The sequence below is a fragment of the Athene noctua genome, chromosome 20 (assembly GCF_965140245.1).
Source record: "Athene noctua chromosome 20, bAthNoc1.hap1.1, whole genome shotgun sequence".
Lineage (NCBI taxonomy): Eukaryota > Metazoa > Chordata > Aves > Strigiformes > Strigidae > Athene > Athene noctua.
In genome coordinates this window covers 9,727,781-9,745,404 of record NC_134056.1, presented here as the reverse complement: position 1 = coordinate 9,745,404, position 17,624 = coordinate 9,727,781, and the positions used below count along the sequence as shown (strand labels likewise).

At 40.0% G+C, this 17,624-nt stretch overlaps 1 protein-coding gene across 4 annotated transcripts in view; it reads right to left on the bottom strand.

The window, feature by feature from the left end:
- The window catches only part of TNC (tenascin C), a 72,651-nt gene extending 56,363 nt beyond the window's left edge, over positions 1–16,288 (bottom strand). For all 4 annotated transcript variants that reach the window (XM_074923684.1, XM_074923685.1, XM_074923686.1 and 1 more), the window contains exon 1: positions 16,131–16,288. The gene's annotated coding sequence lies outside the window, so the exon portion shown is untranslated. The remainder of the gene's footprint in view (positions 1–16,130) is intronic.
- Positions 16,289–17,624: the final 1,336 nt, after the last annotated feature.

Sequence of the window (17,624 nt, the reverse complement as noted above, 5' to 3'; positions counted from 1 at the left end):
CAACTACCATGTTTTTAGGGCCGCTCAGTGTAAGATACTCTTGTTAAGGCCATGCCCATGCAATTATTTATAGAATAAACTCAGTGCTTCCTTTGGAGCCATTCCAGAGGCCAGCCGCCATTGGAGAAAATTAAATAAACCTGTGTTTTTAAAAAGATTAGTCTTATGGAAATGCTCTGCGTTACTATAAGAAGATTTCAATTTCAAGTGTGTTGGGGAGGTGCAGCAACAGCCCCTGCTGCAGTTTGCACCACCAGCAGTGCCAGGGCAGCAAATAATGTGGCAGAACCTGCACGGCCTCTGCTCTGCTTACGGCCCGAGCACAGCTCCTCAGGGTCCGTGAGGGGCCACCACCCCTGAACCTTGCCTCCTGCCAATAACTTCAAACTTGTACATTCGGGCTGTCATGCTAAAAAGCAGCCTGCTGTCCCTTAAGAAAACATAAAGGCACAGCATGTATTGTAACGAGGCTCTCATTACAGCTTGAACCCTCGCTTAATGAAAACAATCATGAATATCAATTGGAAAACCTCAAGAACAAGGGTTTGCAACATCTGTTGTCCCACCAACAGGTATCACAAGTGCTACGCAGAATTCATATTTACAGAATCAGACCCTAAGGAAATGGCATCTGCTGAATCCTAGAATATCCCAGCTTCTCTTGGCTTGTACCAGAGCATTATGGCTATTTAAACACAGTTGTTTATGAGAAGCATCCAACGTGGCATTACGTCATAGTTCTATACAGCAAACCACACTCAGATGGAGACCTGTACTAAGCGCAAGAATTCAAAGCTCTTAATAATTAATTTTTTGTACCACCAGAATTAATACAATTATCTGAGTTCAGAAAGAATGAAGATAATTGCTGAGTGACTTAGATGCATAATGCAGAATTAATCAAACCATGCTCATAACTTGGTGTTTAATCTCTCATGTAATATACTGTTAAATGTGTATAATTAGAAACAAATAAATGCAGATGTGTTGCCTTTCAGCACGCTCATGGGACTTTAACTATGGATAATGCGGCTTATATCAAATATGCCTCCAGCTTGTGACTTGGCAGGATCTTGCCTTTTTTAGTTAATTTTACTTCAGCAACTGCAGCAGCCTTTCCTGCCTCTTCTTCAAGACCCTACGGTCTCTGCTGCTCTACCTTGTTGTGCCAGGGTGGGAGGCTGCACTGCTCTCCATGCCCTCCTTTTCATTCACGGGGCAACAGCTATGTCTGTACACCCAGACTGACATTTCAAAGCACCTGGTTAGAAATCCACATAATTCCCGAGCAGTGGCTAAAAAAAAGGATACCCTAAGGATATCAATGCTGTCCAGTATTAGGTGCTAGAGACCCCAAAGGCATCGAGGCAATACAATGGTGTCACTTATATATCAGGGAGGGATGCATGCCACCTTCTGGCAAAGAGGTAGTTTTTGAAGCGCTGTGTGTGACCCCACAAGGGTTCCCAGAGTCAGCTCCTGGCTGCCAAGGCTTTGAGCAGCCAACAATACCAAGACAGACAATGGGAGCTGGGAGTGAAAATCAGACTTGCTCCACAACTACAAACCTGTGCCAGAGCTCACTGATTCCAGGAGGGCAATGGCCCAAAGGCACGGTCCAGCCAGCAGCTTTTGAGTGCAAGGCAGGCTATTTGTGACCAGGAAAATCTGCCTCTTGTGCTGAATTTCCATACATGTTTAATCCCAGTGACTGAGGAAGACATTGGCAAAGCATATGCCCCGCCGAATGGAGGTGAATAAAGCACTTCACTCCAAATGGAGCCTAACATTTATTTTGGGTGTGCGATGGAGTCTGAATTCATGTGATAGAGTAATCCTGTCGATGAGGTCATGTGTTCCTCTGAAGGGGCTTCTTTGTACCCCGGGTTAGTTAGCAACGCTTTTTCTGTTATCAAGCATCTGATTAAACTCACAAAAGAAGGGTCTTTAAAAAACAGTCTCAGGCAGAATTGAGAAGTGAATAAATAAATTGGTTTTGTTTTTTGGGGTTTTTTGTTTTGGGTTTGGGTTTTTTTTCACTTTACCCAACGGGAAAAGGAGAGAGGAATAAGATGGGAAAGAGGCACAAGAAAGGGATTACTTGTTCTCACATGACAGGACAAAGGTCTTGATCTATTCTCAAATTTTCTAGAGAGCCCAACCTTGTGGCAGATACTAGTTATACACATACATGTGGCAAATTTCACCTTGAAGGATCACAGTGCACTATCCAAATAGCACAAGCCCCCTAGAAGCCATCATATGCTTCTCACTGCTGGAGTGACACAGCACCTACCTTCTGCAGCACTGAAATCCTTTACCAAAACACTGGGCTTCTGTTCTGTTATGGGGAGGTACACTAAAATGTGCCCTCGATTTTTATTTGACTTCAGAAAGACTTAGCCCTTTGGATTAGATTATTTTTCATCCTGCAGCTCAGGCAACTTTTGTAATGCTTTGTAGTACCCCTGGCCATGCAGCAGGAACACCAGCTCGGCTCTGAGAGCAAGGAAAGAGTGAGTTAGAACTAAATTATTAGTAATTTCCCTTGCAGGATATATACCCAGGGTTGCCTTAGGTTTTGAAGTCTAAGAAGAGCAAAGCTCAAGTTGTTTTGCAATAACTTACCTGTAAGCGCGCAAAAATGCCTATAAATGGTAAAATATTTACTGTTAAATACCTGTACTTATTAGAATAACATTATTTCAGATTAGTTATTTGGTGACATCAGTGATTAGAAAAAAATCTCAGTGCTTCTCATTCTGGATTATTGCATTCAGTATTTTCCTGTCCTCTCCACTGGATGCCTGAGGAACGAAACAGACGTACAAAGGCTGGCTCCATGAAGAAAGCACTATAAAAGAGCTGTGACCAAGTGATGATAAAGTAACAGGTACAACTGGTTGAAAGTTTATTCACAACTCATATTTTGCCATTGAAAGATGCCATTTTTCAGTCTATTCCTGAAAACTCAGCAAAAAGAAAACTATAGTCAGTAGCATTTCAGGAGTTTCCTTTCTCAAGAAAAAATTCCATCCTAACCTGAAAAACCTTTCTGAGGAAATGTTCTTTCAAACCAGTAATTTTTCTGCTATGGCTTGCTTTGAAGAAAATGGCCTTTTTGAAAGAATAACCACCTCAATCATTTCTTCAACCTCCTTTTTCTAATAAAACACAGAGCAGGCTGGAGTTCAACTACTAAGTGAAAAGTATTATGAAAGTGAAACTCATGCTCTTCTTCATCCCAGGACCAGAGGAGAAAAAAAAAAAAAAAATCTTATGTTCATTTACACCTCTAAATGTGCAGAGATATGCCCACGGGGAAGTAAGACACATCAGTGCATTTTAAAACACCATTAGACACCAAACTGAATTTTCGTAGCAAAATACTTCAAAAATAGTGCTCAAAACACAAAAAGCTTTTTATTGATGGACTCACTGTCCAATTATGTTCCTGTTTCTTACTGTCTTTGAGGACACTGATTCTTCTGTTTGCAACGCAAGTTCTGCTTATTATACAAAAAAGTATCGTAACTACAGATAAATAACACTCCCTCCCGCACCCTCCAGCATGTTTGGCTGGAAATCATCTTGGCTCAAGATGTGAAACAAACAGCTTGAAAGACTGAGAAAAGAGAAGAAAGAAGAGCTAGGGAGGGGGCGCAGGGGGGGAGCTGAGGAGACAGATACCAGGATTTCTCAGTTTTCTAATTTGATTGTACTGTTCTGGTATATTAACCAATTCCACTTTCGCTTTTCCTACAAGGCATGTTAGACCAGCTGGTGAATTTGACCTGCGGCACTTCAGTGATTCACAGCATCTAAAAATACGTCTCAGTATTATTTTTTTTAAAATACAGTTTTTGTTTGAGGCAAAATAAGGATAAGATCATGTAAAAGGATGAGTTCAAGGGAATAATGCAATCTGTAGTAGGTTGACTGAAGTAATGTCTCACATGTTTTATGTTGCTCCTTCTTTCTGCCTTAGAGTTGCAAAGCCCAGGAAATTAAAATGCTGCATCTATAAAATGCACAGGGTTTTTTTACAAATTAAGTTTATTCCCTTTATTATGTGAAAAGGTGAAACTCTGAAAGCTGAGCTGAGAAAGCCAAAGAAAAGTTCATTTGGAGTTTTTTTTGTTTGTTTTAAATAAATTTCAACTGACAATTTACAAGAGTGGCTTGTACACTGGTGTGAATTGGGCCCTGCTGCTCAGGCAGCATAAGAAAATGAACAATTATCTTCTGGATTTGTCCAGCAGGGACATGTGGAAGGCGGTGGCAGGCAAGGGAGCATGCAGCTTATTTCTGCTTTACCACAGAGCCTTGGTTTGTGGTGCTGTGAGGACGGATCTTTCTGGAGATCAGAGACTCTCCTTTATGAAAACCGGGAATACAAACTGCCAGATGGACTTACTAGGGAGTCTACTGCTGACTGATGGGAAAATCAAAATGGAAATAAAGTTTGAGATGTACTGATATATAGGGCAGCCAAAGAATATGTTCATCTGGGAGTTATAGTTCAACAAAACAGTGAGGCACAGACAGTTATAGTATCATTGCAAAGTGAGAAATGAACAGGTCTCCCACTGAATGGATTCCCCAGGCCTGGAAAAACTACTTCTCAACAGTAGTTCAGACAAAAGCTTCCTAACCAAGAATGTGCCATCTCTGAATCTTCTGAACTGTGAGGAGAGAAACGAAGCTGAATAGAGCTGGCTTGTTAGGGCTGGATGTGTGGAGTTCCCACAGATCCACGTGCTCTCGGCAGAGACTCCAGAAAGTGCTCACAACCTTGGGATTAATGGTGTGGTATCATGCTTAGAACTGAGGTCTGAAACTCAGGCATCCTGCACGGAAATTACTTTATAAATCATCTGGTGTGTCTCGGTCTATCCACTGGTAAAACCCCACAGGGGGAATGTATGTCTCAGTGAATTAAGTATTGCAAGGACCTCATAGTCCCATTCTCATTTCCATAATTAAGTATCTTGCTGAAGAGTGCTATAAAATTGCCAGAAAATACATAAGTAAAAGGCAAAGAACTGGAGTGTTATCCCCTGTAATGTAAGGGAGAAAAAGAGTCGCAAGTAGGGTAATGTCTTTTTTACTGATCAAAAAAGTCTGACCAGAGCTGTGTAGCAAATATGCAGATAGCTACACGACTGCTCAAAATTCTAGGGTAACAATAGAAAATTGAAGAGTTATTCTGAAGCCAAAATATAGGATGTGCCAAGTCAATTACCAGAATAATGTTAAGAATCCATGGAAATAAATGATATGGTTAACAAAACCCACAGAGAAACACACCAGAAAATTTGAGAAAAATCTGCAATTGCAACAAAATACACGGGTCCAGCTAGTTCACTTACAGAATGCCCTTTCATCTATAACAGTCTCCAGACATTTTATGAAATCAGAGGAATCATTCATACGCACTTGTAGACACAATCTTGCTCCATGGTGAGCTGTACCTACTGTTGTGTAGCAACGTCTTCTGCTGTTACACAACTGAAGTGATTCATACTTTCAGACAGGAAGTAGAGAATACTACTACATCCAGCTCAAACCACAGAAGGATTTTTATACAAGCCACAAGAAACAAAATAGTTATTTTATGGGGCAGATTATTCAAATGTGTTACATATAAACTAAAAAAGAGAAAGAGAATTACAAGAGGTAAATATGGGTCAACTAGCACCAACCCTATCTGGTGTAGCTCCCAGTGACTGAAATGATCCACAAGTTAAAAGGGAATTCAGTCTGTCCTTGGAGCTTGGTTTTTTTGTTAAGAGCTTGAACACTTGAGCATCAATTTCTGGAAATGGGAACTCAGAAAAGAGAAACAAAACAAGCCGGTCAGTGGGGTGCTTTTGAGCTGCATTCAGACTCAGGGCAGGGTGCACAGCAATCAGCCAAGTAGAGCAATTTGCTACCAACTTGAGAGAAAAAAAAAAAAAAAAAAAGAAAAAAAGACAGGACTATGCATCTGCTTTTTTTCTCCCGTCTGGAAAGCAATCTCTGTTCTTTCTGTAGCTTTCAGAGCTGGAAGAAAAAAGCCACTAGCAGATACATCCTAGACAAAAAAAACCCCTGTGCATTAGAAACAGCAGGACACATCAGTGATGTGCACAGCAGCAAAGACAATAGACTCAGAAAACTGTCACTGTTCTAAAAACAAAAGCAGAACTATAGAAATGGGTCATCTCAGAAAGACCCCATGGAAAGCAAAAGGGATGTGTTCACACCTTCCTTTTGCTTAGTTTCCTATTGAATCCCCCATTTGCATTTACAGCACAGAAGCGAGTTTTACCCATTAGTCTCTGAAGACACATGTAGAACTCTGGACTGTTAAATATGGAATTGAATCAAGTCCATAGCAGAGCTGCCACAGACACTGAAGCCTAGATTAGAGCCTTTTCCAATATAAAAAACCCCTTTCACAGCAAAAGCAACTTTTGCACATAATCTCACAGCAGAAATCACTCTTGCCTCCTAAGCATGGACTGTACCTTTTAATAAAGCCTTTCCTAATAGCAAAAGCATTTGCTTGGTCTCTTGGCTTTTTCCTCCTCATAGCAAAGATGCAGAGCTGGAAAAGATCTACAGTTTTCTAAACTTGTCTTTGGAAAGTTTCTTTGCCAAGTTACACTTTGTCAGGAGTTCATTATTTTCTGGGTAGACACTAGAGACTTCACTTTGAATTATTTTGAGGTCTCTGCTGATGCAGTTTCAAACTATGAGGTTTGTGTGCGTTTTTGCATGAATCACGGTAACTTAGGTTCATTCCACATACAAAGCTCCGCTTCATTTCCAGACCCTTCTTCACAGTGTTTCTTCCAAAACCACCTATAGGTTTTCCAGAGACCATTTCACAAAATTCTAGATGATTTTGCGATAGGATGGGAAGAGCAGAAATTCAGGACTTCTGAATTTTCTTCCCACTCCTTTCACATTGAGCAAGACTTTCTGAAAACAAAGCAGCAGCCAATTCTGGAGATAGAAGTTTGGACAGTCTCATTTGTCTCTAAAATGCACAACTGGGGTATCAAACATCAGCGTTTCTACAGATAATGAGAGGTAGAAAATGAATCATCAGTACTCTTGATAAATATAATATGAATAGGTGAATAAATAGGTGATCTTCTACAAAAAGCAGATGCCAAATGAATAAATTTACCAAAATTATTGGTGAAAATAGGATCATTGACCACAGAACCATAGACCGCTGACATGTTAAGCAATACTCACATAGTGTACAAGTGAATAGGCTAAGCACACTGAGACAACACTGCTTTGTACAGCATCTCTGGTGAAGCTGGGTTTTTAAATTCTCCTGGAGGTCAGAAGGAAGAGGTTAGCCAAAATTCTACTCCATACACCCAGCATCACACTTTTTCATATTTAAAGTGATTTTAGCTGAAGGAATGTCACATACAGAGACAAGTGATGAGGAATTCTGTTTTAATGACTTTGCTGTAACTAAGAGCACAAATAATTTACATGTATATTAGTCTGGAACATCTAAAAGTGTTTAAGTAGTATGAATTGCTACAAATTATATTGGTCAGCAGGCAGCAGGATACTTTCAGAATTCATTACAGTTATTTGAATGCAGTTTGTCATTTTACTTTGATTTAACCATATACTTATTCAAGCACTGAAAATGACATCTCTAAAAATGTCTCAGAACTCAGTCATAAAAGCCTGTACTATTCTTGGCGACCAGAAATATTATTACTTGCCTCCTATCATTAGCAAACTTTGGTCATCATCTTAAAAGAAGCTGGGGAAGCATATGGGTAACCCTTCCCCAGACAATTCTTTGCGTTTAAACTAATTATTAGTTTACTTGGGCAGCTTTTCCTCCCCGCCAGAGCTCCTCTGTCCTTGGTACTAGCATCTGAAATCTGCAGGAATGTGCACATTTTTCTAACTCACAAGACCACAGAAGGAGTTCCTTGAAATCTGACTTCCAGTAATAGCCCCCAGGCTAGATATCTGTTTGGCCTAGTTCTGTCAGATGTGGTAGCATCAAGAATTTGCCTCTTTGGCAACCTAGGGAAGGGTAGCAAGCTCTTAGTAGAACAAACTACATAATGAAGAGTGAAGATGGGAGTGAAATCAACCATGGCTTGGCAAGACAAAATATAAATTAGATTCACAAAATATGAAACAAATTGAGTGCAAGGCATTTGGAAAAAGAGAATAGACTTTCTAAATCTGAGGATGTTTCTCAGTGCTCTGATGCAAAGCAGAAGCACTTATGTAATGTAATGGAAAATACAGCCATATACACAGCCCTGAGCAAGTGATTAGTTGCAATGGTGACTGAACTCAGACAAAAATCTGCGCTGCTGCTTCAAATGTCAACAAATTGGGCACTGTTACACTAATGGGAGACTTGAGAGACCTCCACCAACAGCGTTCTGACCTCGTTCTCTTAACCCACAGTGACTCGAGACCTGTCTGTGCTAAAGTCTTAGCTGACAGCAATTTGAGCTGTGGAATAAAAGAAGGGATGTGGAGCTCAATTATCCAGCAACAGATCTCCAGTGAAATCAATGCAGTTGTGTCACATGAGAATTTGGCTGGCAGCCTCCGAACTCTGCATAGGAGAAAACCATCCCCTCAGAAATGCAAGCTGAAGTGAAGCGGACAAGGAATAATGCAGACAATGAAGGGCCACTCTATGCATGAAAAATGCTCTGTGGATTCTAATTTCCTCTCAGTCAGGCTGGTTTTATCTCTGTGCTACTCTACGACTTATCTAAGCACAAGCCAAATCAGATCAGATCAAGGTATTCTCTGCAAAAAGAAATTTCTCTACTATGTAATTAAGACAGCACCAAGCTAGCATACTATATGCATATTTTCAACACCCCATATCAAAATGAAATAATAATTCCTCGTGCCAGCAGAAAAAGCTTTCTCCTCAGGTGAAACTGTTGCAGTTAGGCACCGTAGATCAGTTTCTATTTACACTAAGGCACCATTTTCATCAGTGTAGTAGGGCATATTAATAGGATATTAGAACACAGGATTATAGGATATATAGAGCATATTTCTATTTAGAAGAATTGCACTTTTCTTACATCAAATGTGAGTTTTATGGTTTAAGGGTTTCTACACATGTTCTGAGCAACATAAACAGCATCAGGCCACAACCTGGAAATCACTTTATTAATTCAGGATCAGTTCCCTTTTCTTACAGATGAGACTTCATCCATTTGAATAGAGCTAGTGAGACCACTGGTAATGTGGAAATCTAATCAGACGCAAATCTAGAGGGATCCCAACCAAACCAAAGCAAATTATCTCTGCGTCCAAAACTACCTTCCTCAGCACTGACATGGCATTACATAAAGCAGAAGCACAGGGCTTCTGAGAACGCAGATGAGGCAGTGACACTGAGTTTCCAGACATGCAAACGCCTAGGCACCATGTCCAGTGATGGGGAAAACACAGAGAGGCACACATGCCTGGCTGTGGAAAGAGAGGCTGGCTGGTAAACCATATTTCCTCGCTTCCGCCAGCAACCCTGTCAAATCCCAGTGTACTACTATGAAAGCAAATAAACGGTATATGAAATAATGGCCTGAGAATGGCATATAAAGTACAAATAATGTTAATGCATTTGAGAATGTCACTCTCTCTAGGTCCTGCAGTCTTTCTGTCAAACCAGGAACTGCATCACTTGTAGTGCTGGACCACTGTGATTGACTTGCTAACCTGTAAATTGTCTAAGTCTACATCATAATTAACACTTGGCAGTGGAAACATAAATTCCCTGGCTTGTAGATGGTATATCCTCCTATAAACACTTCACTTGGCCACCAAACTGGAAAAGTAGATAGGACATTCATAAGAAATTCTCACCATGGGAAATGCCAGCATTTTTTCCTGGAAACTATTTACATTGCCAAAATACTTCAATAAGAAAAATGATCTGAGACCTTTCCCTTAATATGCATCCTGTTCTCATTTGACTTGTAGTCTACAGTGTGCAGCATTCATTCTGAGTCAGACTTGAATTACTGTAGTACAAGCAATGCAGAAGGGAAGTACAAGCCACAAGTAAAGGAAAAATATGCATTACACTGTGTCTCACTAAGAGGAATGGATTGCCTACACATCACAAGCTACCTTTATATCTTTCTTGGCATAGACCTTTGTCACAGAGCACAGAGAAACTATTTAGGAGGATTCAGCACATCCAAAAGAGGCTGGCTTTCCAAAAGAACCCGTAAAAACAAAGAACCAGTGCAAAGTGGACACTGAGCTCCTTTGGAAACAAACAAACTGACTTCTGACAAAATGAGATCATTCCCGGCCAAGAAGGAAGATAACCATTAAGGTCTTGTACTGAAGTGTACAACACACACTGAAAGCGAACCTTTCCTGTCCAAATAAAGGCTTTTCATCAAACCAAAGAGGTAGAAAACCACAGTCACAAGGGTGTTCAGCTCACAGTTGGATCTCTCACCTGCTAACACCTCATACTGTCTTTAAGACAAGCCCAAAACTGATGGACAAAATCTGTTTCCAGTTCTTTTAATTTCTTAGGAATGAAATATTAAGTCTTTTCTTGGAAATAAATCTTTTTATAAATCCCTTTCCAGCAGGAGTTCCTTGACTGTGGAAATAACTGTTTAGCCAGTTCTGACGGGTACACAGGGAAACGATCTCACAATTTTATTTTCACGTATACTAGGAAGAAGATATTTACATCCTCTTTTAGCTTTGTGCTGCCAGAATAGTGTGAAAGAGAATAAATTTAAAGAAGAATCAAGACAGTTTAGATTAATATTATGGTTAATTTCCTAATCCCATAAGAAAAGTAGCATTTGTAATTTTAGGTTTATGAGCTTATCGTGTTCTGGTGCATCTTGGGACAAGGCACAGCTCAAGTACTTAGCTGAAGCAAAATCATTACAGTGGAATTTCCCCAGGCACCCAATTTCAGACTCCTTTGAGTATCTTGGCCAGTATCTATACACATATAGTCAATGCTACAGCCTGGCACGGGGAAGAGGCAGACCACTACAATAGACCTTTGTTGTGCATATGATTCAAGCAACTGTTTTTAAATTCTGTATTAAAGATGTCTGTTCTATCACCCTGTAACCCTGTACTTTCTACTCGATTACTAAAAAGAATATGTTTTCTAAGCATGAAACAATATCATTTTTGTCAAGAGTTTGGAAACCGAGCACTTATATGAATTGAAGAAAGCTTCCTTTCTCTTCCCTGTGCGATTCTGGTTATGGGGAAAGAGCTTTCTGTGTGAGTAATCTTTCTAAGTAGGAAGCAGAGCTCCCCTATTGCTAGGGAAGAATGGACCTCCAGTAGGCTAATATGTGATGGATGACTGAATACAAACTTGGCAACGTTGTTCTCCGCTACCCAAAGAATACAAAATGCCACAGGCTATTCGTACACAGGCACTCTCTAGTTGGAAGTTCTGAAAACTTGGCAACATCCCACCTTAGTTTAATTGAAACTACAGTGGCGAGACAATTAAGGATGTGAATTTGGGGAAATTTCTTGCAACAAGATCAACTCAGGATGAATTTCTCTTTGGTGACTGACTCATGCATAAGCCAAACAAAAACATAAATGGAAAGTTATTCTCATTGACTCACAACCTGAGCAGCAAAATCTCACATTTGTTTATGAGGGGTACTTTATGGTATATAATGTATGTTAACTAATATTCTTTGAAGTCTATATCTAGATATACTCTCTGAAGCTGCAGGGGGTTTTTTGTTGTTGTTTTGTCAGTAACAGGATATGCAGTATATAAGAGAGAGATAAATGATGCATATAGAAATCCAGTAAAATATTACATTAAGGCCATGTCTAGTTATAAGGGCACATATATCATTCCAGTGAATGTTAAAAAGAGACACTAAGTAATTCAAACTTTGTCCTTTTAGCAGAAGGATCCCTATTATATTCCTTCTTTCAATGCCTGACCACTTTCTGCTGGATCAGGAGACATTTCTTGTCAGGCAGAATCCTATTCTGACTCCTCCTCCCCAGTCTGCCCATTCCACACAGTTTAGTGACATCATACATTGAAAGATTTCACTAGCTGGAAGAATGCCCGGTTTTTAACTTTTCCCACATGTGGAAGGCATTTAACTTCAGCTCAGATTGGACAGAGGGTCGAACGCATGAGAGGACAGTAAGCACTGAGTTAGGGGAAGTTTCACATTTGTATAAACCCCAGAGCTCGATGGAAACCGAGATGGCTCAAGATTGTCTCTCAGGGTTGTTCATTTTCCTTCTTTCTGGTAGTCCCATTTCTCAAAGAACTGCCTTCTTCCTTCTTTTTTTTCTCTTTGATACACAAAGGACTTTTTTGAACAGCTAATAATAGCAATTGTAAGCTCTTTGTGGCAGAGAGCATCACTTGTTCTGTCTATTCCCTCTTTCTAATACAATGAGGCCCTAAAATGCTGTAGCAATAGTAACAACATCATCAACTTACAATAAACTCCTACACAAAACCAATAGAAGCCATGGACAGCAAGTCCACTTTGATATCAAGCAGTTTAATGAATTAAATTACATCTTATAAACTTATAAGTAATCTGTACACATCCCTTATTTTCCAGCTCTTGAGCATAAGTTATGATGTTTCTTGTCCAGAACTTACTAGTTACCAGTCCTACAAATACTTGTACTAGTTTTGCCTGTTTCTGAGCCTGGGTGATGATATTTACTCATTAACATAATTCACTCTGGTTGGTATCTTCCTTAGTTTTCTACTTCAGCAACAATGATTTTTTTCTCCAATGTTACATCAGTGACTTCTTAAACCTGCTATGGGTAGCTATTACATTTTAGAGTAACTTCAGACTTCTGTAGTTTATAACCATTGGTTCTGATAACAGAGATCAGTCTTCGAGATGGATGTGCTAAATTCACACCAGAAATTAAGTCTGAGAAAGTGCATGTTGGTAAATCAGAGCACAATTTGAAAGACCAATATCTCAAACTGCCATAGTTCAAAACAAATACCTTTTTGTGACTGGAAAGCTGAGATTTCTAACTTTCTAGTGATACAAGTCATCCATTTCTAAGCCTAGAGCTTTATGAGACACTGGACCTTAAAACTGTCAATGGCCCTTCCGCTTAGCAGACTGCAATGGCATGTGTCCAAGGATGAATATATCAAGTCACAGGCTTCAAATTAAAGTAATTTTTAACCACTCTGAATTTCTCATGTTTCAATGCATGTCACACAGATAGGACAGGTAAATGTGTAGCTAACGAAGCTGACACCATCCTCTGCTTACTTCCAAATGTAATATTCAACCTAAACAGGTACCAGGGTTCACTAATGGAAACAGCCAACTGAACGAACACTGTTTCTCCCTTATAGATCTGCCAATACAGGACACCTGCTTACACCAGACAACGACTATACAATCCAGTACATTTCATTGCCATTTAGCACCACTCAGACCTCTGAAGACACCCTACAAAGCCAGATGAACAGATGTACTGTTGTGCTATACGAGTAAAATGTCAGAGAACTGCACAAGCAGGTCTAGTATTTCAATGGTTTTACCAGAGGGGATGAAAGGGTTAAAACTCTGACTCCAAAGCAACATCGCTGTTTCAAACCCACACTTGCTCCTCAGATCTGCTTCACTCTTGAGGATGAAAAAGCCCCAAGAAGCACAGACTCTGCCATCTAATCCCATTTTCTTATCAAGAAGTGAAACAATACTCAAGAACAAACTTTGACAGTCTCATTACAGTAAGTCAGAACATCTTTATACATGATTAGTCTTTGGCTTTTTTAAGATATTTTATAAAAAGCAGTAATACGAAGAATAAGACACCTGATCTGAATTTCAAACACCTTTAGAAATGCTGTTCTAGCAACATGATAGTTAAGTTTAAGTGAATATTGAGGAGAAATGATCCAGTCTGAAACAGCTGGGATCAAAAGAAGTAATAGATTTCTATTAACAAAAAATCTCCTGCTAACACAGTTTCTCATAATTTTGTGGAGCACCTTTTGACCTGAGTTTAGGGATACTCCCAGTAAGTTCAGACATCGTAAAGAATCATTATTTCCACAGAAGAATTGGATCTGGTTGGTTTGCTCTTTGTATGCCTGTCACCACAATGTACCTGGATGAGATTCCTTCAGCAGAGTATCAGCTTCCTCTCCAAACGAGACATGACATTCTAATCTGCAGGCTGTACACTTTTCAGCAGATCCTTTGGCTCTTCTACAGCTTTGGAAACACTGATAAAGTAACTGTAGTTATAGGATTAAGGACTGGAACTTCCAAAGAATTTTCTTTGGGCTGAAAGGAGCCAGAGGATAAAATTAATGAGCAAAAAATATGGGAAACGAATAGCAATTTGCTGACGATAGTGAGTGTGATAATGGTCCGTGACAGTGGGGGCAAGCAGTCCCCTGTGCAGCATCCCTCCCGCTCTGCCCCCTTGCAGCTGGTACTGCCCTGCTCAGTTCAGAGGCACATCCTCTCCTGAGCAGCCTGCAGAGGGGTAGCAAAGGGGTTGCACTGGGAACACCCTGGTAACTCTTCCAAGACTTTCAAAATTCACTGCCAGGGAAGGTGAACTGCAGATAGACAGATTCTCTTCTTTTGGCCAAATTTCATTTGATCAAACATTTGCTCCTGAGTTTCTAATAGCAGTAAGAAAAAACCTGAAAGACATCGTAACACTTTTCTGAAAGCCTTCCTAGAATTCCAAGGACTGTCGCTAGCCCCCACTGTTCAGCTCATTCTTGAACTACAGCATGCTTAAGATTTCATGGCTTTAAAAGGCAAATGGACAAATTCAGCATAATGAAACAAAACACACATATAACGTTAATCAGGAGAAGTGTAAAATTAATTCCCTTTATTTAATATGATTTAAAAAAAAAAAACAAACAACAAAAAAACAACAAAACTGGGAGATAAAACCAGACACAACAGCTTGACAATAAGGCTTTTACCCAGCCCATAGAACTGCATGCACTTCATTGGTTTCTATTATTTTCATGAAAGAAAACGTGATAAATAACTTTATTATGCTTTTTAATTTTATGTCTTCACTGTGCAAGAGGACATGTCACCATCATTTCAATCTGAACATATCTTTCTCCTGCATAGTATGATACAGACTTTTTAGAAGTTTAGGAAAACTGCCCAAAACTCTCCTCCTTGGTCTCCAGAGAGCAAATCAGGCAGGGAAAACTCTGCAAAGGTGATGTAACACCAAGTTTTGAGTAAGTGGGTTTAGCTCCTAAATAAAGCAAAGTGTGATCACCTTCTCCCAGTCAGCTTCTGTATTTTAAGTCAATTTGAGCCTAACTGGTAAGTGCAGACACAGTCATGCAGAAAAACTCAGTGCACAAGGGAGCAAGTAGTTAAGACAGACTGTAAAGCAAGTGTCTCCATTTTTCCATGATGATGGAGAATTTCACCCTCCCACTGCCCAGAACCCACCCGTTTAAGTACTGGTAACCAGATACCAGCTGAATCTTCCTTTGTCTTTTGCTCCCCACTGCAGACTAATGTTACCATACTTTTAAAAGAAACTGGAGCCCAGTGGGGGCAGGGAGGAAGGTGACAAAGGCTTCAGTGCAAATAAGTGTGCAGACAGCAAATTAAAAAAGAAAAAGGTCTTGACTCTTTTCAAGTCACACACAATAGCATAGGAAGAGGAGTTACCTGGGAGGTTTAAGAACTGCAAGTGGATTTAGTCTGGTACACGAGGTGAGGATGAGGAAAACATTTATATCACTTCAGTAGCCAAGAAGAAATCCCAAATCTGATTTTCTACCCTTTCTGTCAATTAGGTTTCTGACTATATTTCTGCAGATGTCCAGCATTCAATTAACTCATCCTTCATTCATTCATTGGATCAGATTGTTGTCATCGAGATATTTCTTACATTATTATTACACCAGATAATAAAGACAAACTAAAGGCAGGCATGCTCCAATTCAAAAATATTCCCTGATAAGATCCCTGACTATTCAGACTGATAGTCCTAACTATGAGGGTCATGACAGAACACAGTGTCATTGCAAGTTTGTGTGGGAGAAGAGCTCCTGATTCTTTAATTCAGGAAGGAAGCAGACTTACCTTACAGACTCTGACAGATTAGATCCCGCTGTGAGCAGTCTCCATGAAATAAATACGTTAAAGTCAGCTATCGGCTTCTGACTTTGTTGCCGTCCTGTCAAAACTCAGAGAAGTTGCGTTGTCTAATTTTGCTTGTGAGCATGTGAAAGACAGAAACGTTTGACAGTAAGGCAAACTGGTCAGATCAGCCAGATTCTGCTGGGTTTATATAGCTGAGCTGCAAATCCTGATCCTTGGCTCATTCCACTGTAATAGGATGCCTGAAGGCATTTTTTTTCAGTTTTGCTTTAAAGGAACAGCCTCGCTCTTTGGCTTAGCTTCTGAAAGACACACACGCACACTCACATACACACACTGTCATCCACAGGCACACATACAAAAAAAGAATTTGCATGCAATTTATGGCTAAAGAAGGAAACCCCTGAACCATTAAAAAAGAAAAGTCAGCTCAGGGCAAATGACTCAGAAAGCAGAATATTTTCCTTACAGCATCAGCGAAGTACATTATCAGGAGCTTTTATCCCCTCATCCCCAATATTTTAACATTGCGAAAGAGTAGCAAACTTAAATAAAACCAGAGGAATCACCAGCAGGATTTCACATCCAGAAACTCCTACAGAACGTAATGTGTCTAATTGCAGTTAGTGTAAATCAACTCCACTCCACTGGGATCAACTAAAAAATTCAGATTTACACAGACAATCTGGAAAATCCCCATATTTTCAAGTTTGTGATCTCCTTTACGTCCTTTTGCACTCCTGCTCTCTCCAGAGAGGCTCTTGAGAAAAAATAAAAAGAGATTAAAAAAAGATATAAAAGCCCAGAGAGAATGACACAGGAGGGACTCCCTTTCTTCTCAGATCTGATAAAAAGAGATTACGTGGCTGTGTGTGTAAAGATAATCCAGACACTTTTGTGAGGCTTATGGTTTCTCAATCATTACATTCTCTCTGCTTCCCATCCCAGAGCTATCAGTAACACACAGAGGGTTCATCTGGGACCGTTCCAGGGGTGTTTGTTATCTCTGACTACCCTTGAGCTTCAGGCTTGTGGCAAAAAGTAAAGATGACAGTTAAAGGGCTCTCATTAACACTGATCTCTCTCCTACTGGATACTAAAAATCTACTTCTCCCTTGACCACACCCCAGCCACTCCGGTTTGTTTTTCGTTTTGGTTTTTGTTGGGTTTTTTTGGTTTAGTTTTGGTTTGGTTTGGGGTTTTTTTGGGGGGAGGGCTGGGGTGGGGAACAGCGGCATAGGAGGAGAGAGGAAGATTAAGCTTTAACTTTCAGGTCTGTTTTATAGGATAAAACATGAAATCACTCTTCTGTTTGACGGTTTAGAATGCAAGACATCCAAACACCTCTGAAGACAACGAAAACACGAAATCCTACCAAATACACTGATTTCAAGAGGCTATGGGACAGCCCAGTAGGAAGCTGGTGGGATCCTACTCAGGAACAAGGATGCTCATAAGGATAAAAATTGACTACCC